This window comes from Oreochromis niloticus, linkage group LG5, assembly GCF_001858045.2.
Source record: "Oreochromis niloticus isolate F11D_XX linkage group LG5, O_niloticus_UMD_NMBU, whole genome shotgun sequence".
NCBI classification, from domain to species: Eukaryota; Metazoa; Chordata; class Actinopteri; order Cichliformes; family Cichlidae; genus Oreochromis; species Oreochromis niloticus.
In genome coordinates, this window is record NC_031970.2 from 29,522,853 (window position 1) to 29,544,489 (window position 21,637).

At 40.7% G+C, this 21,637-nt stretch overlaps 1 protein-coding gene and 1 long non-coding RNA gene across 3 annotated transcripts in view; one reads left to right on the forward strand and one right to left on the reverse strand.

The window, feature by feature from the left end:
- The window catches only part of suclg2 (succinate-CoA ligase GDP-forming subunit beta), a 101,900-nt gene that overhangs the window by 18,510 nt on the left and 61,753 nt on the right, over positions 1 to 21,637 (reverse strand). The window lies entirely within an intron of this gene.
- Positions 17,007 to 21,637, forward strand: part of LOC112846962 (uncharacterized) — a 45,386-nt gene continuing 40,755 nt past the window's right edge. For both annotated transcript variants that reach the window (XR_003220195.1, XR_003220194.1), the window contains exons 1-2: positions 17,007 to 21,358; positions 21,469 to 21,554. This is a non-coding gene — a long non-coding RNA (uncharacterized LOC112846962). The remainder of the gene's footprint in view (positions 21,359 to 21,468; positions 21,555 to 21,637) is intronic.

Here is a 21,637-nt window from a genome sequence, read left to right on the forward strand (position 1 = left end):
ATTGTATCTTTGGACACTTTGTTACTAAAAGGCTGTTGCAAGAACACGTAATTTGTTCCCATCTTTTTAGATGAATCTATGACAGATAGCAAAAATAACAGGCATAAAATAGTATTTTTGTACCAATAACATGCTAGCGATTAGACCTGAGAGATGCATCTGGCCCTTTTCCATGAAGCCTCATCAGAAAAGGTCTGAGTTGAACGGTGACTGTCAAGAAGCCAGGAAGAAAAGGCTGAGGTATGAGAGGTACAACAGTGAGTGTGAGGGAGTTAGCTGTAAAACACTGGTTCATGGCTGCATTTCAACCAGTGGTGTTGGTGATCCTGTCAAAATCGATGGATTTATGAACACAGAAATACACCGTCAGATTTTCATCAACCATGCAATACTATCTGGAAAGCATCCAATTGTACAATTGCTGATATATTAACTTGCTTTTGCCTTACATAATGTATTTATATGTAAGCTTACACATGTTTTAATAAATGGCTGTACCCATTTCACAGGCAAGGAATACTGTAAAACTGGAAGTGCAACAGTGTACAATCCAAGTACTTCTGGATTTACTACTTATGTTCATGTCCTTTTTTGTCTAAGAGACAGTCGGTTAATAGGTAATAGTGACCAAAGGCCAAGTGTCCACTGAGCTCCAGGAAACATCAGTTCAATAAGAAGAGATATTCTTCCATAATTTATTTCAACATCTTTGCACTTTACACGACTGAATATTTAAATATAAATGCTATACATGTAGTTGTTGTTGTTCGTGTCACGTTGCTATTGTCTGTTTGTCTATTCTGTTTCCACTGAGACCAAAGAAAAATTCAAGCCTAATTGCTTGCACATGTACACATACTTGACCAATACATTCTGATTCTGAAGACAAAAAGCAAAAAAAGGCTAGATCAAGAGTTTCCTGGATGCAGTAAGGTGATGGTTATCACCTATACCAACATTTAAGAAGCTTAAAAAAAAAAAAGACTGAAGTTTTATTCTTAGCTACTAAACCATCACAGTGATTATGTGACCCTTTCACCTCCCCTCAGATTTATGATAAGCAGAATGAATGTCTAGTACTCATGGAAATCAAATTTCAAATTTAAGAGAGACTCTCACAACTTATCAGACACAAGAAGTTATAGAAAAACCTGTATTTTCTATGAAAAACGTCCCAACAACACACTGTGAACTCATTCAGCTGTCATTTACATCATTATGATTCACATACACAAAAACAAGCTTTCATCTTGACACAGTTTGAGTTTAAGACCAAACATTTCAGTGCCTTAGGCCAAACAGAATATGTTTGTGAAGTCGTGTTTGGTAAAGTATTTAATCTCATCCACGCTGCTGTGTTACAGAGTAAACTCTAGCATTTTATTTGAGTACATGGGTATAATAGAGTGGGGAAAATTATGAATAATTGCTCCCACAACAACACCTATAACTTTGATAATGTACACATTTTATGAATAGTGTCACAGAGTTTATGTGTATTTGTCTTTGAATGCACTTGAAGCACATGAAAACCCAGAAGGTGCCTCTGAAGGTCAGCTTTACAAAATATACTTCCTCTTTGTCATGCAGATAGGAGCAGGGAGCTGATGTTGCTGGCTTAGAGGGGCAGACGGGGAAAAACTTTGTTGTTGAAAGCTATGAAGGACAGGTTAAGATACTCTGAAAGCACTGGATAGTTCTAATGAAGCAGGAGTTGAGCAATAAGCGTGTTACTTGCTGCTCATGTCCACATTCTTTTACGCTGCCAGTTAATCCTTTTAAACAACCGAGAAGGCTGAAAGTCTCACTTATAAATCTCCGGTGCAAAAACCACCACAGCAGACTTTGTAAAGAAACACTTTTTTTGTAAAAAGCCAGGATAGCATTTTGAAGAACCTTAAAAATGTGAACGAACATTAAACATAAGCAGAGTTTTAAAATGTTCAAGCATTTGGACGTGACTTTATCTGGAACAGGTTTCTGGCTAGAGGAGCTTGATCAGACTAGAAATGCATACTTACTTTCTGAGTGTGTTCCAACAAATTCATATGGCGGGCCGATGTTACATTAAAGGGACGAGTATTCAAATCGTCACAGTGAACAGATAAATCTGATCCGACTGGCACTAAGGTCATACTAGGGTCATCATGATACTAGAATTTCAAGCTCGATGATGACGACTCAATACTATTTTTGATTCCTCAGAGGCAAAACAATAATTAAAAAAAAATTGGAACAATACAAACAAAAGCATCAGTAACAACACTATGATTAAGTTGACTGATGTTGAGATCTGGAGGTCTTGGCATCTTGAGACCTGAGGCGAGGTTTGTGGTTGTTGGGCAATAGGTATTAATAGTTAGCACCTATTGAGTGGGTATCACAAATGTTAACCTGGCCAAGTTAACATTTATGATAACTATTCAATACTTCAATCTTGTTTAAACGAGAGCTTTACTGGTCTCTTCGAATAACTAAAAGTGTTATTCAGTGTTATGAATGTCAGGGGAGGGGCTGTGTGCCTGCAAGTCTGCAGGTGTTGTGTGAAGTTGTGGGTCAGCTTGAGGAGGCAAAATTGGTGTTGTTAGTACTGATACTGCTACAAACGAGTATCTCATCTGATGGTAATTTTTTGCATTGATGGGTGTCAGAGTATCGACAGATTCTGGGTCAGCTGTATAAGTATTTATTTCATTCCACAAAATTTCTCTTCTTCTTAGAGCTTGACAACCTCACACCAGCAGAGGCTGGAGCAGCACTGCATGTAGGCTGAGAGTAGAAATGATCCCATTGGCAGCAAAAGTCATTCACTACAGGCCCTAAAGCTTACTGCAGTGAGTGAAAGCAATCCAGAAGGCATTTTTAACAGCAATGTTTGGGAGACTTTTTAGAGCCATCTATGAAAATATGTCACACTCAGGGGGAGAAAAGAAATATGAATTTGGAAACGATGGTAGACACAAGATTTAATAACAGTAAAATGAAGGGATTTGATAATTAGTTATGAAGGTCAATTAATTAAAACAGCTGAAACTTCAATAGAATGCAATGGCATTTTAATTCATTTCCATTTTAAGACCATCTTCCACTATCTATACAGTCACCATACAAATTGCAAACTCTTCCAGGCTATAGGTTTCAGGACCTTTGAACAACCTTTTCATTCCAATCCTAATGTTGACATAATCAGGATTAAAATCCTTTTATATATTTGTGCACACTGAAGGTTACACGGGAAGAGAAAAAGGAAAGAACAGTTATGAGGCAACAGAGATGCCATGCATGACGCAGAGCGAGGAGACCGACCTCTGTGGTGAGCGGGAGGTTTGTCAGATGTCAGTGAGGGATGTAGAACTCATCTCCTGCTGTTCACCTCAGGGTATCAGAGAGCCCCCGAACTGACACATGCGCACGTACACACTGTAAACCTATCAGCAGGGGCACCAACATGCACACACAAACCATTTTGTTGTGAATTAGACTCAACAATTGGAGCCAGTGTAGGGCAGGCATATTATTCATCCCCGGAGGGTGTCGTGCTACTGCTGACAGGCAGACATAAATATTCCTCAACCCCTTGAACAAGGGTTAATGGCTGTCCATCACGCAGCAACGACACATACAAAGCTACACGGGCCTGGTGCACACACACACAGTGTAACCACTTTCACTGGAATAGCAAGGTCATCTGGAGATTTAAAAAAACAAAACAAAACAACAACTTGGAAGACAAGAAAGCAAATGATGAAAGCAGGAATATTATTCTTATTCTTTGCCTGAACAGACACACAGATTGGTATACATCACCGACCTTTACTCGTGAAATATGTATAGAAATTTGCACAAGTGCATAGACATATGTTAGGATGGATACTTTTTTGCAAAGTCAGGCTGAAGCTTCAAAAAGTTGAGTACTGGTGTGTGTCTGCTGTGCTCTACTCTGCTCAGAGAAAGAATTATTTTATTAAACTGAAGAAATGCATAATAGTTTGGGGAATGGCATACATAATCACCTAAGAGACTGGGTAGAACAAACCAGCAGTTGAATATAAAAGAGCCAACATTTCCCACTTTGTTCCTAATGCTGCACGGCCAATCAGAATTAATTTATTCTAATGTATGCACACAGAAGGTCAATTATCCAAATGATTCCAGTTCAGATAGCACCTGATCTTGGGAGCCAATGAGCCATCGAGAGGGCAGATGGGTGTGCTTTGCAAGGCAAATCATCGCCCAAACTCTCATCTTTAGTCACCTCCCCACCATTTACGTGTCCGACAGAGCAGGCCTGACCGCTCGCTTTCAGTGAAGTGCGTTCCACTATAAACAACTTAACAAAAAAGTAACAGAGCAGAATGACTTCCAAGTAAACATTGGCGTAAACAAATAGATTACACTAATGCTCAAAAATGCTCAACAGGTAATCCTGGTGTGGAAATTAGCCGGACAACTCGGAGGACAGTCAGTTAAACAGAACAAAGGCCTTTATTTAGCGTTAACAGAACAAGACCATACAAGCCGGGTCTCCAAGGCTCTACACCGTTCATACATACATGTGCCGTGGTTAGGCAGTCGCCGGCGCCAGCCCATTACAATGGTACGGTCTCTCTAAACAGACGAAAGGAGAGCAGCATGCTCAGCTGTAATGGCTGCCGCTGCCACTCACACTAGGAGTTTCTCCAACTACTACAATAATAGGATGACATCCCCTAGCGGTGCTATACCATAATAAGGGTTGTTACAACATGCAAGGTTATAAATCTGTATAGATTTTGTTTCTTTTGCTCAATCAATAGATTTTACATATTGAGGATATATTGTGGGGGACTTGAGGAACATGTATGGAGTGTAAAACAATTTTGAAGGGGTTGTCATATTTTGGTTATAAGTTGCTTCTGTTATTAGTGACTCCTGTAGATTAACTGCTCTACTCTGCTGTGTGTGAGACTCTTCTTTAAAAAAAAGAATTTGTAAGTCTCTCTCTCTCTCCTTTTTGTTTAAGAGCAGTGGAATAACTGCTCTTAAACAAGCTGACAGGGAAGGGAAAAAGATTTTTTACAGAACTTCTCTAGTGTTCATTCTGGACTTCACATTCCTCCCCCTCACAATTAAGTGGCACTGCAACTACAATTTTCACCTTAATGCATCTTACAAGTACTACACCAACGCAGCACAAGTTTTCTAAGAATACATAAGCACAAACCGTACCTTAGGGGCTCCATAAAGCTGTGAGAGAATGGAAGGGCAGCCAATTAAGCAAGGGGCAGGTGAATATGGTGTAGAGTGAGAATTTGCTATATGAAATCAGCTACGTGCACCAAAAGGATGGCATATTAGATCCCTAGAACATACTTAGAGGGACAAGAACAGTATAGTAGTTGCACTGACGTCAAAGTTCATATGTCCTATTATAAATGCCAAAATCGAGAGAAAAGCTTAATGAAAAGCAAGCCTCTGCATACAGTACAGAACTCCTTCCTACAAACCCACTTATTCATTTATCATTCTTGTCAATGACCAAATCACAGCAGCTAATGAATGGAGATGACGATTTCTCTACGGCACTCAGCCCCAGCTAAATGAGTAATTCAGAAATTGATAGAATAGACCCAATTTGCTCTCTATTCCAGCTTTCTCTCCTTCCCAACCCCTGTGGATGCAACAAGGTCTGGGAAAGTGGGTGCTAAATTGCCAGGAACATCCAAACCTGGTCGAAACAGATGGGCACAATCAGGGTTTAATTTACAAGAAGCCAGACACAGATACACACACTGATTGGGCATGTTAGCAACCTCAGCTCATGCCTTTTATTCTCCTGCACTGAGAGCTCTTACATAAAAATTTCCCATGTCCTCAAGTCTCATCAAATAGAGATGTGGCCTGTTCACATATGCAAATGCAAAGGATTTTTCATGTGTCTTAGAGGAAGGGAGGGGGGTGGGGGCAACCAATGGCTTTATGGCTGACATTTTGCCATGCATACTTTGATGGAGTTCAGGAGAACGGTGCAGCATATCAATTAGCCATTAATGGTTTGCTCAGGTATTAAAGGGATCAGAGAAACCAATAAAAGCCTGGGGAGAAAAGGAAGATGCAGAGTAGATTCTAGATCGATGAAAGTCTTGTCTGGGGGCCTTCTGAATAACAGGAAGGCCATATAATGTGACCTTTGAACTTCAAGTGCAAGCTAATGTGTCAGTAGTAGTCATGTCGCAGGTTTGAGAGCAAACAAGAAATTGACTACAATGATCTATTTTATTTTCACAGTCATCAACTTCATATGTTCATATTTATACAAGCAGTATTGTTATGCCTGTGTGTGTGTGTGTGTGTGTGTGTGTGTGTGGCACAGTGGTTGGGAAACACTAAACTAGAGCAATGATGCTGGAGAAGACTAGCTGTTAGCCTCCATGTATACCTGTGCTGTTAGACCAGCAGAAGGAGAATGATCTCAAGAATAAAGCTAGGTCTGATTTCAATTCAGTTTCAATGTTCACCTTATAAAGTGCTTGCAGCTGAAATGATGAGAGACAAAATCCGTGCTGCTTGTTATGTGAAAAATCTGAAAGTTATTTGAAACAAATATGTGGCTGAATGAGACAAACACAGTGAAAATGTTCTGAAGTCTCAGTGTTCCCCTGTGTGTTGACACAGACTGTGTGCACACAAAAGACTCACTGCCAGTTATCAATTTATTTATTTATTTTTGTTTTGTTTTTTGCACTGCATTAGATAACATCAAAATAGTGTTGCCATTTTTGTTATTTGTGTTTTGTAATTATTATGAAAAAACAAAAAAACAAAACAAAAAAAACCCTCCTCTTAATCTTTTGAGTTTGGTATATGGTGGGGCGGTGTGGACACCCAAGTTTGTAAATGCAATAAGTCAAGAACGAGGAAACGTAGAGTTTTCAAATCAATAACATGGCCAGGGGAGTAATTTCCAGGGGGGTTAGGGGGGTTATGACCCACCCAATAATCAGACCCAGCCAATATAACCCCCCCAATAAAATAATGAATTATCTTGCATAAATAGGCTGTTGATTTTCTTTACTCATTTCAGTTATTACCAGCAAAATAGTTGCATGTTTAATCATCTGGGAATTTACCCAGATTTATTTATTTATTTAGACAGAGACTTTGACCCCCCCTAATGTTCAGCACAAAGTTATGCCGATGAACATGGCTGCATCTCGTGAAAATCTCTGCAAGGTTTAAATCTCATTATTAATTATACTTGTGGCAAAAAACCAAACCAAACAAAAAAAACAGTTGAAAGTTGATCTCAATACTCTTTCTGCAAAGTGGTCCACTTGTAGGTTGCTTTGCTTTCATCCTTCTGTCCAGTTCACCCCAAATAAACTTGTCTGTTTAAATATGGAAACCGTGCCGCTCGTCTATCATTTCAAGACCAACATCTAGTTCTTTCATTTGAATGTTTTGGGCTATCTTGCTGACCTGATATTCTGTCTTCCCTCCTGCACTGCAGTGTTGGCCTAATAATGAAACAGAGGTTGTTCTACTATTTGATAGTTGGGTGGTTGTGTTTTAACTCTGTGGTATATTCCAACTTATCCTGAGTGTATCCTGTCCCCTCACTCAAAGCTGGGATAGGCTCCACAAGTCTGTTTAAAAGCAATGTAAGAATGACATGTTTAATGTTGTGACCTCTTACCTGGAGGCGCTAATGCTAACTGATGTGCAATAATCACAAAGCAGGGCTGTCACAGACTCAACATGCAGCTGAATCAAGGAAAGCTGCTGATAAATTATGTTTTAGATGTATTGGTTGATGGGCTGACTACTTCTAGACAAGCCATCAACAGGCATTGAAACAGAGTTTGAATATCAATATCAAACGTACAAGAGAATCTATTACAATCTAATAACTAGATTACAATATCTGTTATGTATCTTTGAGGCTTAAATGGAGAAAAACATGCGAGGACTGAAAGTTCCAGAGCACCTGCCTAAATTATTCTTGTGATAAGAATGCTTTGTTCAATACACTTTCCACTGACTCAGTGTAGCTCACTGTAATTACTCCATCTCACACTGGTGTGTTTATTTAAATATAAGCCTTAATCATTATAGCTTATAATATTCGGTAAGGATTAATTGCTGGTGTTATGAACAAACGCCAGATTAGCAAAAGTAAACCTGTACCTTTAAGAAAACACAGTTAAGGTGTGATTAGATTTTAGTTACCATCCACTACTCTTAAGCACGTTCACTGGTGTGTCACAGCTTAGTAATGATGGGTTACTCATGTCCTGCCATTCACTACAGGCTACTGCAAATACGCGGTTGTCCACTTTGACTAGCATTGCAGATCTAGTCACTCCTATAGCAAACACACTAGTAATGAAAGAGTCAAAGTGAGGTTTTTTTTTTGGTCCCACATCTCATTCGTTCTGCCACCCACCGTAGTAAAACTCCATTTAATTCATTTTTTGCCACTCCATAAATCCTACCACCGGCACCTTTAAAATCGCCAGCGCATTCCCCACTCCTGCCGTCAGCCAACCAGTGAGTGAGGCGCCACGCTCGCCTCCTGTCCCCACTGCTGCAGATAAAGTCTTTCACTTTCTTAAGAATAAACAGGAACACTCCCATCTTACCACTCTATCAACCCACTGTCCCATATACAAGTCAACCACAGATGGTTCCCACTAGCCTGTATGTGTGTGCGTGTATGTGTGGCACAAAGTGAATGGAAGTCTTCTTCGGGAAGATGAGCTCCAGTGATTACAGGCTGAGACAGTTTTCTAATTATTCTGTCAAACATCAATCCTGCGGGCTGATGCAGGCCGTCCTGTGGCCTGATGGACAATGTAATCACTGCTAGAACTCCTCTCCCAGCCCCACTCCTCCACCCATTTTACCACCCTCTGCACACTACATACACATTCCCTCCTTTTCTTCTCATCCTTTGCACTTTCTCACTTTCCATTTGGTTGGTCTTTTCTTCCAGTACTCCTCACTATGCTTGCTACAAAAAATAAACAAATAAGAATGAGTGTCATACGGCTGTTAAAATGACAATCTGCTGTAGGTAAGGAAACAAGCACACCACAAAAGCCTAATGAAAAAAAAAAAAATCAGTAGATTAATAGCGAGGGCATCCCTTTGGGATTCAGATAATTATATTTTTCAATGGCATTTGATTCAATTCATTTAAAACCAGGTATGTTAGTGCTTTGTCCCCTCTCGTGTAATGCTAACCAAAAATACACAGTACAAGGTCCATGAGTAGTATTTGGACAGTGATGCAGTTTTTGTAGTTTTCCCTCTGCACACCAGCACAGTGGATTTCAAACAGTCAAGATGTGAAATATCTGAAATATTGACTGATTCAAGGGGTTTAACTAAAGCACTGCATTAACAGTTTATGAATACAATCAGTGTGGTGTAGTGTGCCTTTCTCAGAGGCTCAAAAGTATTTAGACAGACTAACCCTTTTAAATATAGGGAGTGTTTGCAACAACAAATCATTGGCAGTTATTTTATTTTAATTTATTTTATTTTATTTTAATAACTGTACAGTACTCTTTTTGGTAGCTATTGTCCATGATGTAAATATGTAAAAAATTGTGTATGTTTCTGTTCTGTGTCCCGTTTGTTTGTATATGTGTTTTTCTTGCTGCTGTTACAACCAATTTTCCCCTTGTGGGACAATTAAAGGATTATTCTCTTCTCATCTCTTCTCTTCTATTCTATTCTATTAATGAGTACCTGTAGTCTAGAGCCCATGAACATTGCCAAATGCCATTTTTACTCCATTGAGATTTTTGTAATTCAACATCCAACTATGCTGGTATATCAATATAAACAATATATATAATATACTGCAAACTCCTGCCACTAAATTTAAATTACAAAGTGAGCTCCATCTGAGTGCAGGCCTACTCCCTGCTGTATGAGCATGCAGTGCCCTTGGTCTCAGTCCATTGCAACCCTTGCTCCTTGCATCCACTATGACAGCAATGGCAAACATGTTCAGCTTGAGGGACTTTGAAACCCAGTGAGTGAATCAGCAAAGTCGTGGAGGAAATTCTACAAAAATGTAGAATCAGCACTTAAGAATGTGTGAATGCGACATCGTATAAGAAATGAAACTGTAGCCGCCAGTAGACTTCACCAGGTGGTAATGGTAAAGTTGAACCCTGAACACAAACTACAGAAATTAAACTGAAATAATTTATTTTTATTTCAAACAATCTCAAAGAAATAAAAACATTTTTTTCCCCTGCCTTCACAGTACTTTTCCATTTTCCCTGCAAAAATCTCTTGTCCATCTGTATCTTCCTCTGGCAGTAGCAGATAGTGACTGAGATAATAATGGAGGAGAGCCGTGTTCAACACTGCCTCTGCTGCTTGGTGAACAAGGCAGACTGCCACAGCAGCAGACAGTCATGTCAGCTTGGACAGAGTACCAGGAATTGAACTGGATCATGCAATCTGATAGCAAATTCTTCCAACCAGCTGTCACTTATGGGGAACGCTGGGACAATAAAATCTGGATAAGGGAAATGTGCCGCAGTGCGTACTAGCAAAATAGCGATTAAGGGTTTAATATATGAGATTTTAAACATTAATAAAACTGCAAACAACAATTTGCTGTGTAAACATATAGAAGTGTAATGTTGTCCTCTGAAGAAAATGAAATCTGTCAGAGTTTATCTGATCGGAGTTCTGATAGGTGGTCCGGCCACAAGAATGGAGCGAAATGAAACTGTGAGTGACTTCACATACAGCACTGTGAAATCCAGATAGCAGAGTACCAGTCTGTTTTAAACAACAACAACAATAATAATGAAGTATTTTAGTTATAGAAGGGGGAGTAATAAAGTCAAAAGCAAAACAAAAAAGAAACAGCATCACCTGCTGAGCAAATACTAATAGCATCAGTTTTGGCCTGACAATCATTATCCTCATCATTTGGCGCTTACCCAGTTATTTATCTAATTCACATGCACTTGTTTAATTTCATTGGTGAGGGTGATGTGCCCTTTTGTTTAGGCCTGATGCTCTCGCTCTTATGCACCAACCAGCGCTTCTGAACAGGGATGGAAATCCAGAGCAGAGTTTAAATTATCCTTTAAAATAACATTCCTAGAAACTTTGTGTTATTTGACAGCTGCACAACGCAAAACAATGACATTAAAGTCCCATATGAGTCAAACCCAGCAAACGTGTGATAAAGAATCAGACCTATAGCAGAACTGTTTAGGTATTGGTATCAAAAACTATTATCCATGTCAATATCCTCTAATGTAACTTTACCTTAAAATTAAGACAGGAAATATAGAAAAAGACCATTTTTCTTCTCATGTGTGCAGATCCAGTATGCCTAATGCTAGTGTGTGCTAGTGTGTGCTAGTGTGTGCTAGTGTGTGCACCTCTATGGGCTTTCAGTCTTCACACAGATATAACGCCATCTATCCTGACCCGGAGCATGGAAACAAAACACGAGAGGCGATTTCTCTGGAGATATGACGAGCCAAGCGTTTTATGGGAGCCTCATCGTCTTTCCATTACGCTTGATAATAAAGAAGTGTGTGGATCAGACAAGAGGCTCGTATCAAATCAGGCCTGGAAAAGCCAATTACTGTGACAATAATCTCTCGCTGTACTGCTGCCGGCATGTCTCGCCATACAAAGCAGCAACTACCTGAAACATGACGAGCGGGGAGGAGGGGCACAGAGAAGAGACAGGACATCTAAACAGATAGTGTATTCAGGAACGGTTTATTAAGCGACAGCATCTGTAGGAAGACGCCACATTTTAAGAGCAAATGCTTTGGGATTTTCAGAATTTGGGTGGCTTTCTTTTTGAAACAGCAAGCATTAGCACAATCCTGCTCTTATTTACTTACAGTGTGGACAAAGAAGCTAAAACTGTTGTCCTTTAATGTTGCTCATTCTGAGGACATTATGGAGGTGGATGGCACAAAGGAGCTAGAGGAAAGGAGATGATGTTTTAACCCGTGACCCTGTCAAAGCTCACGAGGCATCAGCAGCAGAGAGGGCAGTGGGAGGGGAGGTATTTAGAGCCAAGTCTGACTAAAATCAGAAGGTTAATGTGAGTTGTTCAGAGCCTAGGGCCTTGTTAGAATAAACACAATCCCTAAGAATGAAATCTACATGCATACACAGAAAGTGGTGCAGATTAAATATGTTCAGATAAATATCACAACGCAAAAGAAATAACCCAACATATTCTTAAACTAATCATTGATATTTCATGCAGTTTCAGTATTTTTAGTCTGCTGTGTATGGAGGCGCTTCCTCAGCCCCACCCGCAGTGAAAATCCAGCACAGAAAGAAGCAGCGTGACCAGAAAAGACAGTTAGGTTCACATATTTCTGGAAGCTGGCACAATTTTTCGCAGTGTACCAAAACATATTCAAGTTTCAATTTCATGATGAATAAGTGCTTAAAGTGCAGAATCTCAGCTCTCATTCATGCGACTGAACAAAAATATTGTGTGATAATATTGTGTTCAGTTGCAGAATCCTATAACACAGCAGCCTGCAGGAGCTGAAAAATGTAAACTGAATGAAATTTCAGAGTTTGTTCAACAAAGCATCTGCAAATACATGCTGCTATTAAACTATTAGCCCTTTTTAAAGTACATGCATCTCCTTGAGTGATGAGTGATGCATCTTACAGTGACTCATACTGCAGTTAATGAGGTGCACTTTGGTCACCTCTAGCCAAAAAGAGCTAGCTAGCTGCCATATTTACTCGTCAAACTTTCGGCAGCTTTCACTGAAATTAACCTGCGCACCACCAACCTCCACCTTGATAGCATGAGAGCAGGAGAGGGTACAGTGTTTGTGGTGTCAATATATGGCTCACCGAGCACGATTGATCTCATCGACTGAGTGTTCGAGTGGCCACATATAATCCACCCCCTCCCGCACCCGTGTGCACACATACGCGCCAGAGGAGCATGAAATGAGGGAGTCACATTTCTGCAGCAATGTCTCTCAGAGCTGCACAGGGAAAAGTCTGTGATGGTCATACTCTCTCAAGTCTTGGAACATGGACAGATGGAAGGATGGGAACTGGAACTGGTGGCAAAGGGTGGAGTGATGACAGCAGATGGTTTGGATGGAAGAAATCTTCATTTACTCAACACTCAGAAGAGGAGAACACTGGCTAGCAACAGCACGCCACATTTAATATGAGGCATTATCGTGGGTGACTATGTTGAAACCCTGTGTGGTGTGTAAACACAACGAACTGCTGCTTTCATGCTGCGATATACAGGGCTAAAAAGCATCAGGGTTTAAACTGGCACGACAACGGCTTTAAGTTTAAAGCCTTTTAATTTATTCTCTGTGTTTTTTGTAGTGAGATGTAAAATACATGCAGATAGATGCAATGACCAATACGGAGTTCTAACAAGGATCTGCCCAATGTGATAATCACTGTTGAAATTATTAAACTTTATAAAACTAAAAATGTATTTCCACTTCCTTTATCATCAGGTGAAAAGAAGCAAATGAAAATAAATGAAGAGCGTCTTTGGTATGCCCTTCCTCTGAGTGCTTGACTTCACAAGGTTGCTCAATCACATGCGGCTCACCTCCCTGTGGCATCCAAAGGCCCTATCTGATCGCTGACTGGCTCCCCCTGGCCCCGTGGTGTGAACCAGGTGCTGTGATGACAAAATGCTCCTGGCAGCAATAAGAGAACAGAGAGAGCAGAGCTCAATTAGCTCAAGCTCCAATCCCAGATCCTCTATTGATTTCCCTCGGATGAGGAATGGCAGACAGGAGAAAGCTCAATCAGACATACCCATGGGACCTGTCTCCCTCTTTGTCTCTTCGTCTCTGTCTGCATGTGTGCACGAGTGTGTGTGTCTCAATAGGGGACAAATTGGTGCCAAGTCAAGGTGCTGGGATGAGGTGAATACATTAGCGATCCACGGTCTTCTTGCATACATGATGGTTAGGTTAATAGTGTTGTCTGCTGATGGTGCTGTGGAAAATGACATGAGTCTTTAAAAGCACGCTGTGGGTTCCAACCCAGATCAAGTGGAGAAGACGACAGCTCCCTGAAGGGCAAATCAATCTGACAACTCATCAGTTCCATTGTACATGTCTGGACAGTTGAAGCCCACAAATTAAGCACAGAAATAAGAGAGAGAGTGTACAATAGTTAGTCTAAAAGCACTGTTTGTTCTTCACTTGTGGCTTAAACGTCTCTTTTCTGGGGGGAAGCAAGCATATATTTTTGTGCTTCTTCATCATGCCACATGTCATTGACCTGTCTCAACATTCACCCATTCAATGCTGCTTTCAAGAGAGCACGCTTGTGCATGTCACAGATCTATTTCACTCTCATTCAACCTGCATTAAAGCCACTCACAGAGCAGCTGTAAATTATCCTTGCTAGGAGCGAGGTGCTTTACTTTTCACAGTTAAGGCTAAAAATGACACAGAATTACATGCAGGAAAAAGTTCGTTTCACCCCTCCCTCTCTCTTCAACACCAAGGTGTGCAAAATTTCTCTCTCTCTTTCCAGCTTTTTATTGCTTTTTCTCTCTCTGCCCTCATCCGTGCTCTCAGTCCTCCTTCAGCCAGTTGGTAAATGACACTTAAAAGTTAAGACTCTTTCCACTTCAGACAGCAAGAGAAAGTGACCAAAGCTGGGCAGCATTTGACCCACATCAAACCCAGGTGGAGAGGAGAGTCAAACCACACAGACAGACCAGCGGTGTTTGTTTAACCTGCATCAACGTGCCGACAGAGGATATGCATTTGTAACTCAGGCTCAAGTCCAAAAAGGTCAAGTACTTCTGACATGGTGTGCTTACACGATCTACTACAACAGACTTGTTTTCTGATACTTCTGTGATTCTGGTTAAGATAAGAAACTAGTACAGGGTTGTCACGATACTACATTTTTAAACTTGATACTGACCAGAAAATTATTGATAGTTGATACTCTTTCTGATACCATGAGGTGAAAAAAAAAAAGCAAAGGGAAAAGGCAGTTTTTAAAAAGAAAGATTATAACAATACAAACAATAATGTTAATAACAGTGACACAGAGTAACTGAACTCTAAGATGTCTACATATGAAGTATTTGTGCAAAAAAAAAAAAAAAAAAAAAAAAAAAAAACCCTGACAAAAGGCAACATTTTCTGTGCTTCTGGTGACTGGGCAGCATATTTTTTTGTACTGATCAAGAGTGTCAGGTTACTCAAAAAAGTATCACACTTGACTCATTAGCTTTCATAAAAGTGACACAAGATATTACTTAATCACTCACCAGAGAAAGTAATTTGTTACATTGTTTCCATGTTACTCTGAAAAATGACCTGAGACGCACTCTGTAATCTCATAAGTACAAATTAACATACATTTTTGGCTACAGTCCCACACACCATGATAAATCCTAATAGTTTTTATGTAAGCAAAACTAAAAACACCAAGTAGAGATTAGAACTAGCTGAAAGAAACTTTAAAGGCACAGTGATCCTACTGTAGAAACATGTACAGGTGGAAACTCAGGGTTGATATTCAGGGTAAGGCTGCTGGGCCCTTTAACATCATTCTGAGTTTTTGGCTAGCTTTGTGTTAGCATGCTGGCTGTGCAGTAGTTTCTGTTTCTGGATGCAGTTTGCATTTCATCATTATACTCTTGTTCTTTCATGCAATACGTATAAAAGTAAAGCACATATTGTAGTTGCTAGAAGACTTTTCTCAGTTTCGTTCTGGGAATTTAGGAAAAACATTACACTTTATACACATAAATAGTCTTCCTGTTAACTCCGTCTATTAGAGTTAAAGATGGACAGAACTGATGCTGTTTGCTTCCTAGCTTCCTCACTAATGTTATAGTTTAATAGTTAGCCACTGCCAACAACTGCTACCTAAATAATAACTTGGCATGTGGCTAATATGGCTAGTAATAATGGTTAAATGGCTAATATTAACGCATTTCCGGGCGTATTAACATTTTACTGTTAATTTCAGTGTTACGGGATCTTTAATGGGCTCTCAAAATTCCTCATATGTTCCGAGCATGAACTGCTTCAAAACCCTAATACAGAAAATTAAGAAAATATAGTTAGGCTGGTTATAAGCACTCAGTTTAATTGTAGTTATGCCTAAGTGAAGGTGGAAGTTAAATCTACTGCTTTCACCCAACACACTGCAAAGAGATATAAGACACCATCTGCAATTCTCTCATGTTACAACTGCAGCACAGATAGAGTTTACAAATGTAAAGCTAACAGCCAAAGCTACACATGCACGAGCTGAAAACAGAAACAGAGCTCTGCCAACACTGGTATTGATTCACACACACACACAAAATGTATATATCTGTATAAACCGAAACAAACATCCATATGCCATCTCGCGTCTCTACCAATCAACACTTCAACACACCAGCTGCTGTGTGTAACATGTATTCACTTGGTTTCATGGGTGCACTCATTAAAACTATTGGGGAAAAAATGTGAAAACCCCCCCAGAAATAATAGAAGAACATCTGCTTCTTCCTGACTTCTCTTGTTAGAAGAAGTCATGTTAAAAATTGCGAAACACCAAAAGTTCATTCGGAAGCTGAACTTAAAATACTGCCATGAGGTAAGGTCTCATCAAGCATGTTCACCCATGCTGCCTCGGCCTGTACATGTGTATTTTATAAAGCTGCACAAAGGGGTTTTGAACTTTTGCCCTCAATCTTGGGAGCTCAGAATGGAAAGCATTGAAATTTATATGCACACGCATTCAAAAACTATATGTTCAAATAGAAAAAAAAAAAAAAGGTGAATACATTTCAAGGACTATCGCCAGGGTCAGTGTACTCTAAGGTTAGCCTATAATAGAAGCTTCTTATATTGCTGCACTGATTTTAAATGAGCTGGAGACGAAAAGGTCCTCAAAGACGCACACAGAACCTAACCCTATATCCATCACTACGGGACTTAAATGCACTATAAGCAAATCTGCAGGAAAAAATAATATGAGATGGAGGCTTTCTCAAATGATGGCAAGCCAACACAATGACCTACGCAACCAGTGACTGGAAAACAGAGAGCCACCGCTCCCTCGGAGCGCACAAACTGTCTGCCTGTCTCGAGCAGTGCTCACTCTTCCTACGGCTTGGCCTCAATATAGCTGCCCCAGTGCGTTGACTGGACTAAGCATGCGTCCCTTTATGTCTGGCCCCCTGTTTACTACTTGTGTAATACTCTGCACACTGGGAATGAACCCCATTACTGAGGTAGCTTGTTTTCTTCTTTCTCTCCTTTTCTCACCAGCTCACATTGCTCGTGTTTATAACACAGGGGACCAGAATCTCCCAAAGGCCTTCGGCTCCAGGCGGAAAGGTGATTTCTTTCCTACTAAAATAACGCAGCATGGGACTCTAATATTGCAGGTGACTGTTGTGATTAAAAGTTGTTTGGCTCCCATGAGGTCTACGTGTGTGTGCGTCTGTATGATGTGGCTGTGCCACGACACAAGCATTTATTTGCACCTATTTGCATTTCTTAACAGTGACAGGAAGAGCTGTGCGGTTTTCATTGCAAACGAGTGTTGTAACACCCTAAGGAAACAGCCCTGTAACACAGCTCTTTTCCTTCTTTTCAGTGAGGAAAGGATGATGGGCTTTTCACGACACATTTCTCTGGCTCACCTGGCTTGGACCTGAGCCCTCTTCCCTTTTCTCTGTCTGCATACACTGGAGCACACTGGACACGGGTACAGACATCTCCATACAGGGATGAGAAACAGTGCCTGGGCACCTGCAGGATTTAACTAGCAGGCATGAAACTGAAGGAAGCTCTTCACATTGACTTTAACAGGATTTAGTGAGATGAAAGTCTGCTGGGAAGAAAGAAGAAGCACAAAGAAGGAGAGATAAAAGGTGGAGAAAGAGAAGCAGAAAACACAAGAAGAACTAGTGAAATGACAGACTAGCAGGAGCAGACAGGAAATGCCTGGGTATACATCAGCACATAAGTAGTGGTGTATAACACCAGTAAAGACTGTTTCACAGATAACATAAGACAGTATTGGAGAGGTAGTAATAGTGGTGTGTTCCCTGTAGAGGGTGAGATGGGGCTTAGAGCCGGCAGGGCTCGGGAGTGTCACTGCAACAACGAGGAAAGTGGTTAAAGGGGAACCACAGGTGAGTTAAAGCAGAGTCACTGAGCTGGAAAGAGGTAAAATTGTGTGTAGTTTTCTTTGAGGGCAATGGGGGGGCTGGAGCGACACGCATAATAATCCCACACAAAGAGAGCGAGAGGGAGGGAGAGAGCAAGTGAGAATGGAGGGAGAGCTCTCGGAGGGAGAAACTCGAAATTACATACACACAGGTGAGACTCAGCATTTCAAACTGTCACACACACACACACACACACACACACACACACACACACCAGTGCGAGCTAAAAGACGTTTCACGATCAGCAGCGTGATTATGCAACGCCAAAAAATGAATATGTACACGACTCTGTTTTTGCCTGAGAGGCGGGTCCCCCGGCTGACTAATGCTAATGTGCCCGTCTGTGCCTCTTTCACCTCATAGCGTGCCTGCTTCACCTTAAACAACGCAGAGACGTGACAAACTACTGCAGTACGCAACAAGCCTAAAGGTAACAATGTACAAAGAAGAAAAAAGAGAATATCTGTCATAAGACGCAGAAACAAACACTGCCTGTATGTTTAAGGTCGCAATATAGGAATAGCTGTTTTCATTATTATCATATCTGATACATAAATGTGTAATTTCCTCGCTTTAATGAAATATTTCCCAGTTTTTATATTATTTACAACTTTCAGCACATTATACTTTTGTTCTTTCTTCATCGCCATCTCTTTGAACACACGCAGAAACAACTGAGTGGGAGGCAGAACACTGACAGCTCGCTCACTTCGGAAATTTAACTCTCCTTCGAGCAACACCGCAACACAACCTTATTCTGGAAGGGGAAGACGTTATCTACACCGAAAGCCAGTTAATTTTTAAAGTCGGACTGCTTTGGATTCTGTAGTTTTCATAAATTGTAAAATGGAAATGGGGAACTGTTGGTCAAGAAACAGAAAGAACCTCAGTATTCATCCCCAGGATCGCCGCGCTGCCTCTCTGCTGCAGACTCTGGTTTGCATTACAGTAAATTTGGAATGAAAGGCTGATCTGTGAACACATGAGATGCACAAACTCAATGTAATGTTAACCAAGCTTCCCACACAAACTCATGAGTCAGCACGACATGTTCATTTACCGACAGGCTGCCGTACGTGCTCATTTTCTCATTCATTTGAAAACATCGAGTTTGCCGTAGTCGCAGATAAGATCAGGGCTTTAGATGTTTCGCATTGTAATAAACCTTTGAAAAGGGCTCCTTTATGCATTCGCAGCGAGACGCATGAATATGGGAATGAAAGGTTAAAGTATTACGAAAACGCTCGGCATACTTGAATAGAATATTAATTACGTAACGGCGACAAAATAAATCACAAAACAAGCCGCCTTGGCAATTAGTAGGTTGATATAATGGCGGCCCTGATACAGGCATCTAGCCACAACAAGAGTGTGTTTTAGAAAAATGTCATCATTTACTCTAGCCTATAAAAATTATAGAAAACAGCCTTAAGCCCCGAGAACAAAATGGATGTCGAGTTGGACAAAACATCCATCTGCCACCTTCTTTACGGCACAGGCGCAAGGCAATAACGAGGTTATTTGGCTGTTGGTATTTGCTGCCTGCTCCTGTGCCTACAGGTGATGTGAGGGAAACCTCAATAAATTCAGCCATTCTGTCATCAAACTGTTCCACGCGTGGATGTGAAGAAAGTGGAGCTATTTATTTTAGCATGGAAGATAAATATGTTCCTGTTAAAAAAGCCGGGGGCCTAAATTCAAACAAACCTTATTGGTCTAGTAGACCCAGCTGAGCTACATAACATCTCACATAGTTAACGCGCACACGCACACACTTGGGTAGGGTGGGGTGGGGGGGTGACATACAGCTCTATGATTCGCTTATTTATCTCACATTCATTTCATTCCGATTTTCTTTCCCGTCTTGTTCCCACTTCTCATGCGGTATCCCTCCATTTTATCTGTTTTCTCTTCCCCTTTCATTCACAACATAATAATTAGAAGGTAATGAATGCTTTAAGGGTAGATACTGGGGAAGTGAGCAAACAAGAAAAGGAAGCCTTTGTCATCTCATGCTCCATCTCTGCTATTCAGTGCCAGCGGTACACTCGCGTCGCATCCACTCCTCTCAGCACAATGAGCCTGAGACATCAAAGCGGAGATTGAGAAGGAGAGAGCGCAAGAAAGACAGAGGGGAGGGAGGGAGACAAAAGCGGAAAAAGCAACCGAGGAAGAAAGCCAGAAAGAAGAGACGGACCCCAAAAATACCTGTTTTTCCCCCTCTTTTCTTTTTTTGGAGGAAGCATAAGGTGTCATTACGGTGGAATATTTCCTGCTGAATGGACTTCTATCATTTTTTCTTCGCAGGACATAAACCATTTTAATCTTGGCACTCAAAAGTTGCAGTGGTTCTTAATAAAAAGCACATTTTCACATATGCAACAGAACATTTCTGGCCTTCCTCACAGCAGCTACCAAACTCATTTTATTCAGTGCCAGTGGAAGTAAGCATCTTATAAGGCACTCTATCAACCCTATTATGCGAAAGCAGCGAAAGTTTTGTTTTTTTAAATCAGTAGAAAAATAATGATGTGAAATGCAAGTAGACCAGGCTGTCTGAGACTCTAAACTTTGAATAAATACTAAACAAAGGGCTGCACATTTGAAGGAAATAAGCACTGAAGCCTTGATGTTTAAAGCAAATAAGTAAAAACAGAATTTACTGACGCTCTGAGTCGATCAATTTTGCCTCGGCACCTCATCCCATCCACGTTTACCCAGGGTGTGATTTTACTGTTACTTACTGCTCATACATCTTTTAAAGATTTGGGAGTAGTAATTTGTGGGGAGGAAAAAAAAGAAACCAAATGCAAATGAGCAGCATGCTCTTATTGTGAAATGATTAACATTCCCTCCACAGATCAGAGCGGGTTTCTCAGCTCCCCTGGTTGAAATGCTAATGGTGCTTCCAACCCAGTTTAATGTCAATCCTCCTCTATTTTTTTCCTGTTAGGGAGGAGCTTCCTGTCTCTGTTTCCATACACAGCAGCAGGAGGGACAGGCAGCAGGCCTACTCCCCCATCTGGATTTGGGGAATCAACCCAAGGCAAAAAAAAAGAGAAAGAGGAACAGGAGGAGTGTTTGATGGTGAGGGGGCCAGTGGATACAGACTGTAAAACCTGATCTCGCCTTTGAAGATATCCAACTTGTTTTAAAAGGGTATAATAATAATAAAAATGTGGCTCCCTCAGGGGAAGAGAGCAGCAAATCTCCCCTGTTGATTGCATTTCTTTTTTAACCACCATATTCATTTTTATTTTTCTCCACAGTCTGCCGGGCTGATTTTGTGAGACCAAAATCGATCACACAGTGGATTTTTCGAGTCAGGCAATGTATCACCTGCTGGAGTGTTAAGGTTAGCAAGTTTTTAACATTCATCAACAAAAGGTGTGCAACACTGCTACCATGAAAAATCCTACTTCAGTGTTTCGAATGAGC